Genomic DNA, 8,025 nt, shown 5'->3' on the forward strand with positions numbered 1-8,025 from the left:
GCTGCGCCATGTCTACCCCTGTGGTGGGCAATGGTAGCCGACAGCGCATCCGCACCATTCTCAGTGCCTGGCCTGTGGTGGATTGTCTAGTTATACGCTGAGAACGTGAGTGCCCACCTTTGTATGCGGGCTGAGGCATTAGTATTTATCCCCTTGTTTTCAGCGAAAAGGGATGTGAGGGGCATGTGATCGGTTTCCAGCTCATGTTTGAGGCCAAACAGAAACTGATGCATTTTGTTTACCCCGAACACACACGCTAATGCCTCTTTCTCAATCATGCTGTAGGCCCTCTCGGCCTTAGACAAGCTCCTGGAAGCATTGGCGAAAGGTTGCAACTTCCCCGCAATGTTAGGTTGTTGTAATACACACCCGACTCCCTACGACGACACGTCACATGTTAGCACAAGTCTTTTACACGGGTTATACAATACAAGCAGCTTGATGGAGCAAAAAAAGGATGCTGGCTTTGTAAAAAAAAGCAAACACTTGTTTTTTTTCCCCATACTCAGTTCTCACCTTTGTGCAATAACACATGTAGAGGCTCTAAAAGGTGCTTAACCCCGATAGGAAGTTACCAAAATAGTTGAGGAGTCCAAGGAACGACCGCAGCTCTGTGACGTTCTGTTGCCTGGGCGCGTTCATGATAGCCTCTTTATTGGCGTCTGTGGGCCGAATGCCGTCCGCCGTGAACTTTCTCCCCACAATCTCCACTTCTGTTGCCATGAAGATGCATTTCGACCTCTTCAGCCGCAGCCCTACGCGATCCAGTCGCTGGAGGACCTCCTCCAGGTTTTGTATGTGTTCGGCGGTGTCAGACCCATAACCAATATGTCGTCCTGAAAGACCACCGTGTGTGGTACCGACTTGAGTAGGCTCTCCATGTTTCTCTGGAAGATCGCTGCAGCCGAACGAATTCCAAACGGGCATCTGTTGTCGCTGAACAGTCCCTTTTGCGTGTTGATGCAGGTGAGGCCCTTCAAAGACTCGTCCAGCTCCTGCGTCATGTAGGCCGAAGTCAGGTCAAGCTTGGTGAACGCCTTGCCTCCTGCCAGCGCACAAAATAGGTCGTCTGTCTGAGGTAGCGGGTATTGGTCCTGTAGCGAGAAACGATTAATAGTTACTTTATAATCGCCGCAAACCCTGACCGTGCCATCACTATTGAGTACTGGAACAATCGGGCTGGCCCACTCGCTGAATTCCACTGGGGAGATGATGCCCTCGTGTTGCAGCCTGTCCAGCTCGATTTCCTCTCTCTCCTCATCATGTGAGGTACCGCTCGCGCGTTGTGGTGAATGGATCGTGCCTCTGGGACCAAGTGGATCCGCACCTTCGCCCTGGAAATGTTTCCAATGCCTGGCTCAGAAAGGGAAGGAAATGTGTTCAGAACCTGGGTACATAAGGCCTCATCGACATGTGATAGCGTTCGGATGGTATCCCAGTTCCAGCGGATTTTCCCCGCCAGCTCCTTCCAAGCAGTGTGGGGCCAGCGCCCGGGACAATCCAGAGTGGCAGTTCGTGCACCGTGGCCTCGTAGGTGACCTTGACCATGGCGCTGCCCAGGACAGTTAAATGCTCTTTGGTGTACATTCTCAGTTTCATGTGGATGGGGCTTCGTGCTGCTCTGAATGCCTTGTTGCACCACAGTCTCTCAAACATCTTTTTACTCAGGATGGATTGGCGAGCGCCAGAGTCCAGTTCCATGGTTAGGGGTAAGCCATTCAATTTTACATTTAGCATTATAGGTGGACATTTCGTCGAAAATGTGTGCACCCCGTGTACTTCAGCATCTGCCTCCTCTCTCTGAGGCTCGTAATTGCTTGATCCACCATGGACCGATCTTCCTCTGCCACATGGTGGTTAGCAGCTTTTGCAGAGCTTGTAGCTCATTCGCAAGCTCGTTGGAGATGCCCCATTGTTCCACAGCTCTTGCAAACATACCCTTTGAAGCGGCATGAATAGGCTGAATGGAAGCCTGCACAACGCCAACAAGTTGTGAATTGCCTTGCATTCATCCTTTGTTGGGGACACTGAGTCATCTGGGTCACCTGAGGCCTGCTGGCAGTTGCAGACTCGTGGGTTCTGCCCTGTACATTTCTGCTCACAAACGCAGTTCCAGTTAATTTATGAACATTGCTAGAACTTGTGTGCTGAGAGATGTGTTTGGTGTTATCACTGGTGGACATAAATAATGTGTTATCGCAATGGCCTGACTGAAGTTCGGTGTCTGTACAGCTAAAGTTTTTCGTAGGATGGTCTCGTGGCCAATGCCCAGTACAAAACAGTCTCTGAGCATTTGCTCCAGGTAGCCATAAAACTCACATTATCCTGCAAGTCGCCTTAGATCCGCGATGTAACTCGCCACTTCCTGACCTTCAGATCGCTGGCACGTGTAGAACCGATACCTCGCCATTGCACGCTCTCCTACGGGTTATGATGCTCCCGAACCAGTGTACACAGCTCCTCATATGATTTGTCTGTGGGTTTCCGGAGCCAGAAGATTCTTCATGAGACTGTATGTCTGAGCCCCACAGACTGTGAGGAGGACAACTCTCCTTTTTGCAGCACTTCCTTCTCCGTCCAGCTCGTTGGCTACAAAGTACTGGTTTAGCCATTCGACATAGGCTTCCCAGTCCTCACCTTCCGAGAACTTCTCCAGGATGCCCACTGTTTGCTGCAAGTTTGTGCTGGATTCATATACTCGTCGCCAGTTATTGTGTTCCTAACACAGATGATGCTGCACATGGGAGGTTAAAGTAACAGTGACCTCAGTCTTTCATAAGACACTCCAGAGTGAGGAACTGGCCTTAGGGGCCGGCTTATATACAGTGCTCCCAAATAGTGCTGGGATCCCTTGGGACTTCAGGGGATGAGCTCCCTGGTGGCGGAACATGGGAGTGCATGGTTTACAGATTCACAACACATACGTTGCCTCAACTTTGATTTCTGCCATCATCCCTTGTGTTTAACCTTCGCCGCACTTCCGCCACGATCTCTCGCCGTTCCTCCACCACGATCTCTCACCGTTCCTCCTCCACGATCTCTCACCGTTCCTCCAGCACGAACTCTCACCGTTCCTGCACCAAGATTTCTCACCGTTCCTCCTCCACGATCTCTCACAGTTCCTCCACCACGATCTCTCACAGTTCCTCCATCACGACCTATCACCGCTCCTCCACCACGATCTCTCACCATTCCTCCGCCATGATCTCGCACCTTTCCTCCACCACGACCTCTCACCGTTCCTCCACCACGATCTCTCACCGTTCCTCCACCACAATCTCTCTTCACTCCTCCACCACGACCTCTCACCGTTCCACCACCACGATCTCTCATCGTTCCTCCCCCACGACCTATCACCGCTCCTCCACCACGATCTCTCGTCACTCCTCCAACACGATCTCTCACCGTTCCTCCACCACGATCTCTCGCCGTTCCTCGACCAGGACCTCTCACCGTTCCTCCACCACGATCTCTCACCGCTCCTCACCACGACCTCTCACTGTTCCTCCACACTGACCTTCCCGCTCCTCCGCTGTACCTGGGTCCCGCCGATGTTCCTGCCCACGCACCAAACGGCGACCTGGGTTTTGATGACGTGCAGCAGAGCAGGGCTCCAGCCGTCCTGTTTAACCCTTGCCACTGGACCAAGGCCTCGCTCTGTCAATCCCGTGTGGTGGCTGGTGTGCAATGGTCACACCACGTTAAAACAATCCACCCACAGGCATCTTCCACCCTTTGATTGGAGTTCAGGACTGGAACATCGGGTCCTTCATTGAAACACCTGTGAACCCATGTGAATTAATCCTTCCTCGGTCGAGGACCAGCCTATAATGATGATGATGATGATGTGTGGGTCCTTACCAATAGCCTGCTGGAAATCATCAGATTAAATCTAGTAAGACCCGTCCCTTGATTCAGTTTTCACTGACCTTGCCTGAGGAAGGCTATATTGGCTTTGGAGGGAGCACTGTGTCGGTTTCCCAAAATGATACCTGGATTCCAAGGTTTAAATTAAGATATGAGATTACACCCACTGGAAATTAGAGGGTCGAGCAGTGATTTGATCAAAATTTTCAAGATAATAAGGGAACAGATAGAGTAGATAGAGAGAAATGATTTCCGCTGTTTGGGGAGTCCCAGACTAGTGGCCATAGTCTAAATATTAGAGCCAGATGTTTCAGGAGTGAAATTCGGAAACATTCCAACATACACAGGGTGGGAGAGCTTTGGAACTCCCTGCTGCAAAGGGCAGTTGGTGCTGGGTCAGTTGTTCATTTTACATCGCATTTTGACCAAAGGTATTAAGGAATATGAGACAAAGGCGGGTATATGGAGTTTGCTCACACCAGCCATGATCTCATTGAATGGCGGAACCGGCTCAAGGGGCTGAATGGGCCTCCTCCTGTTCCTGTGTAACAGGATTGAGGGGCTGAATGGCCTCCTCCTGTTCCTGTGTATCAGGCTCGAGGGGCTGAATGGGCCTCCTCCTGTTGCTGTGCAACAGGCTCGAGGGGCTGAATGGGCCTAATCCTGTTCCTGTTTAACAGGATCAAGGGGTTGAATGGGCCTCCTCCTGTTCCTGTGCAACAGGCTCGAGGGACTGAATGGGCCTACTCCTGTTCCTGTGTAAATGGCTCAAGGGGCTGAATGGGCCTACTCCTGTTCCTGTGTAACAGGCTCAAGGGGCTGAATGGGCCTACTCCTCTTCCTGTGCCACAGGCTCGTGGGACTGAGTGGGCCTACTCCTGTTCCTGTGTAACAGGCTCGAGAGGCTGAATGGGCCTACGCCTCTTCCTGTGTAACAGGCTCGAGGGGCTGAATGGGCCTCCTCCTGTTCCTGTGTAACAGGCTCAAGGGGCTGAATGGGCCGCATCCTGTACCTGTGTGCAAGGTCTGGGAAACAAAGGGAGGTGATATGAGAAAACATAAACGAAATGGTATTGTGTTAAAAGGGAAGCAGAAGGATTGAGTGATTTACACACAGAAATCTTTGAAGCTGGATAGATAAGTTGCTCAGTTGTTTCAAAAGAATACAGGGCCCTTGGCTTGAAATGTAGTGAAATAGAGGACACCAGCGAGGAATTTATACCATACCTTTTCAATCCCGGTTTAGGCCTCAGTTGGAGAACTGTTTACTGTTCTGAGCACCACAATTTAGGAAGGATATCAAGGCATTGGAGAGAACGTAAGAAATATATAAGAAACATTTTCTATTGGTGTTGAAGACACAAACACAGGCATTCATCGAGAATCAACCTGCAGGTGACCACACACAGATTAAAGAGCCAGAGAGACTGATAGAATCGGGAAACACCGGCAAATAGACAAGAGATATTGACAAGGATTGAAAGCACTTTGCGATCAGAAAATTGACAGCCTAGCTGTGGTTAATGACACGGCTTTTGATGATTGATCTCCGTACAAGCCTTGAAATTCATGAGAACCGGTTGCGTGGTTTGAAGCTCGAGATAAACCCACGGGGCGATGCCAACAGGCGCCTGGCAGCAATCAGCGACAGGAAGATGCAATTTGTGCAGGCCCGGCTAGCACAGTACTCTTAATCTCCGGGTCGTGGGATAGAGCCCCATGTTGGGTGAATTATTTTCCGTAAACTTTTATGGTGCTTTCCCAGGAAAACATCATAAATGAACCCATAATCTTCTTTTGCACAATGAAAGAAATGCGAACTGAGGGAGAGTTGATCATTTAATCATTTATTCTGTGCTCTGTATAAGAACACAAGAACCAGGAGCAGGAGTCGGCCATTTGGCCCTTCGAGCCTGCCTTCTCTTGCACTGAAACAAATTATAACCGTGTTTTTAAATGAGCACTGCGAGATATTTAGAGGGCACATTTCAATGCTTCACAAAACAATTCCTTTCGCTACAGACAACCAGGATCGCATCCCAGTTTGAGAAGTAACTTTGATATCATTGTTTGCACTTGAAGTGGGGTCATTTTATTCAGTTCGATGGATGTCCCAAAGCACTTCAGAGTGGTGTCAAACAAATGAGTTTGCAATTAAAAACACTGAATGTCAGGAGTGGGATTTCAGCCCAAATTTCCAGAGGAAACTGTGAACTGAACACAGCACCTGAGACCGCTTGGCCATCCTGACTGGTAGAAATTTCAGTTACAAGTTATTGCTCTGGAAAGTTTCAGACCGGGCACTTGTTCAGTGTGACTGGAAGGCCCAGTGACCGGGATATCCTCTCCCCCGGCGTTTTCCTGAGCCTGTGCTCGGTGTGTGGGGAGCTTTGTTCCGGATCCGAGATCGCTTGCATCATGTGACAATGCACCTCGGACTGCTCTTGTTCCATTTTATCGCACATTAATTTTTGGTTCAAAAATAATATCAGAAGTGGGACATGAACCCACATCTCCAGAGGAGACAATGACCTGAACACAGAACGGCCATCTTGTCTATTCAGTGCTGTGTGTGGCTGCCTGCAGGTTGATTTTGAACTTTTGTGTCCTGTCACATGAAATAAATGAGGGCAGCAGGCGTATCGCTGCCTGACACCGGGGAAACATTGAGGCAGACATTGCATTGTGATCAGGTTTAATCACAGCAATATCTGCTGTCAGGAGCTGAAAAGGAGGAAGAGCTGAGAAAACACAAGAAAAAAGCTAAGAATTGTCAGCAATTGTGTACACTCTTTAATGTGTTTCCTGCTCGTTTCGTGGTGCGGTGCTCACAGAGGGAGCCCAGATTCAGAAAGTAACTCTTTCATTCAAAATCTTTAAAATAATGACATGCAACTAATTAAACAGTGTGTCGGGGGATGGATGAAGATTATTTGTTTTATTCCCCACTCATTAACCGACAGCGTTGTTTTGTTGAATTGCTACTGAGGGACAGTGGAAACTTCAATAACTGAACTTTAATTATTTAAGGATTTGAATCACTGATGAAGTTTTCTCCCCTATCTTATTTTACTCACTCTGTATGTTGGAGACTGGTTTAAAATGTTCAGTGCTCATGCGACAAGGAACCTGGGGCGACTTTTGTTCAATTTATTTCACAGCAAAAATAGTCTCCAAAATAATGTTTCCACCCGTGCTCGAACCAGAGACCTTTCGCGTGTAAGGCAAACGTGATAACCACTACACTACAGTTAAAGTAATCTTAGGTATAAAACCAGAGCTTTAACCGACACAGCTGGCCGATACTTCAGGAGCTGGTTTTACGAGAATAGAATGATGGTGCTATATTTCGGAAGGCTGTGAGTTTGGCAGTAATTGATCTCGTGTTTCACAGACTTTACACATCGGAACAGGAGATGGCCATTTAGCAGCGAGTGGTTAGGATCTGGAATGCACGGCTTGAAAGGGCGGTGGAGGCAGACTCAATCTTATCTTTCAGACGGGAGTTGGATAAGGGTCTGAAGGAAAAACAATTGCAGAGCTACAGAGAAAGAGCGGGGGAGTGGGACTCGCTGAGAGTCGGCACGGGCTCGATTGGCCGAATGGCCTTCCGTGCTGTAACCATTCCATGATTCGATAAGTTAGTGGCACATTTCATAGTGTGGGTGGGAGCACAACATTGCAAAGAGACATGGATTGAGTCGGCAAAACTAGAGGCATCTGATTCAGGAGATTCGTGGCGCGCTGAAATTTCGGAGTTCAATGACTTTGAAAGGAACATTTTTGTTCTGTGCCGTTTCGGTCAGAGGTTTTCCAAGAAAGCAACATTAAATGAAAAGAAATACAATCGCCCAACGTGGGGCTCGAACCCACGACCCTGAGATTAAGAGTCGCATGCTCTACCGACTGAGCTAGCCAGGCTTCTGTCCAACGTAGGTTTTTATCACTCATTGCAGCCAGGCGCCTGTTGGCTCCGCCCCAGATGTCGAATCTTGCTGTTGAAGAACTGCCAGGGTCTTCTTGAATGGTGGACCAGGCTCGAGGGGACGAATAGCCAACTCCGGCCCCGAATCCTTACGTGTTTATGATTAGCTCCTTCAGGGTAAACGAGCCAAAGAAGTACAGCGGAAACGTTACAAGGACACCCTCAAAGTCTCC

At 49.0% G+C, this 8,025-nt stretch overlaps 1 non-coding gene across 1 annotated transcript; it reads right to left on the reverse strand.

The window, feature by feature from the left end:
• Positions 1-7,715: 7,715 nt before the first annotated feature.
• trnak-cuu (transfer RNA lysine (anticodon CUU)) lies at positions 7,716-7,788 on the reverse strand. The gene has a single exon. It is a non-coding gene; the product is annotated as a tRNA-Lys (tRNA).
• Positions 7,789-8,025: the final 237 nt, after the last annotated feature.

Source organism: Pristiophorus japonicus, unplaced genomic scaffold (genome assembly GCF_044704955.1).
Source record: "Pristiophorus japonicus isolate sPriJap1 unplaced genomic scaffold, sPriJap1.hap1 HAP1_SCAFFOLD_33, whole genome shotgun sequence".
Classification (NCBI taxonomy): domain Eukaryota; kingdom Metazoa; phylum Chordata; class Chondrichthyes; family Pristiophoridae; genus Pristiophorus; species Pristiophorus japonicus.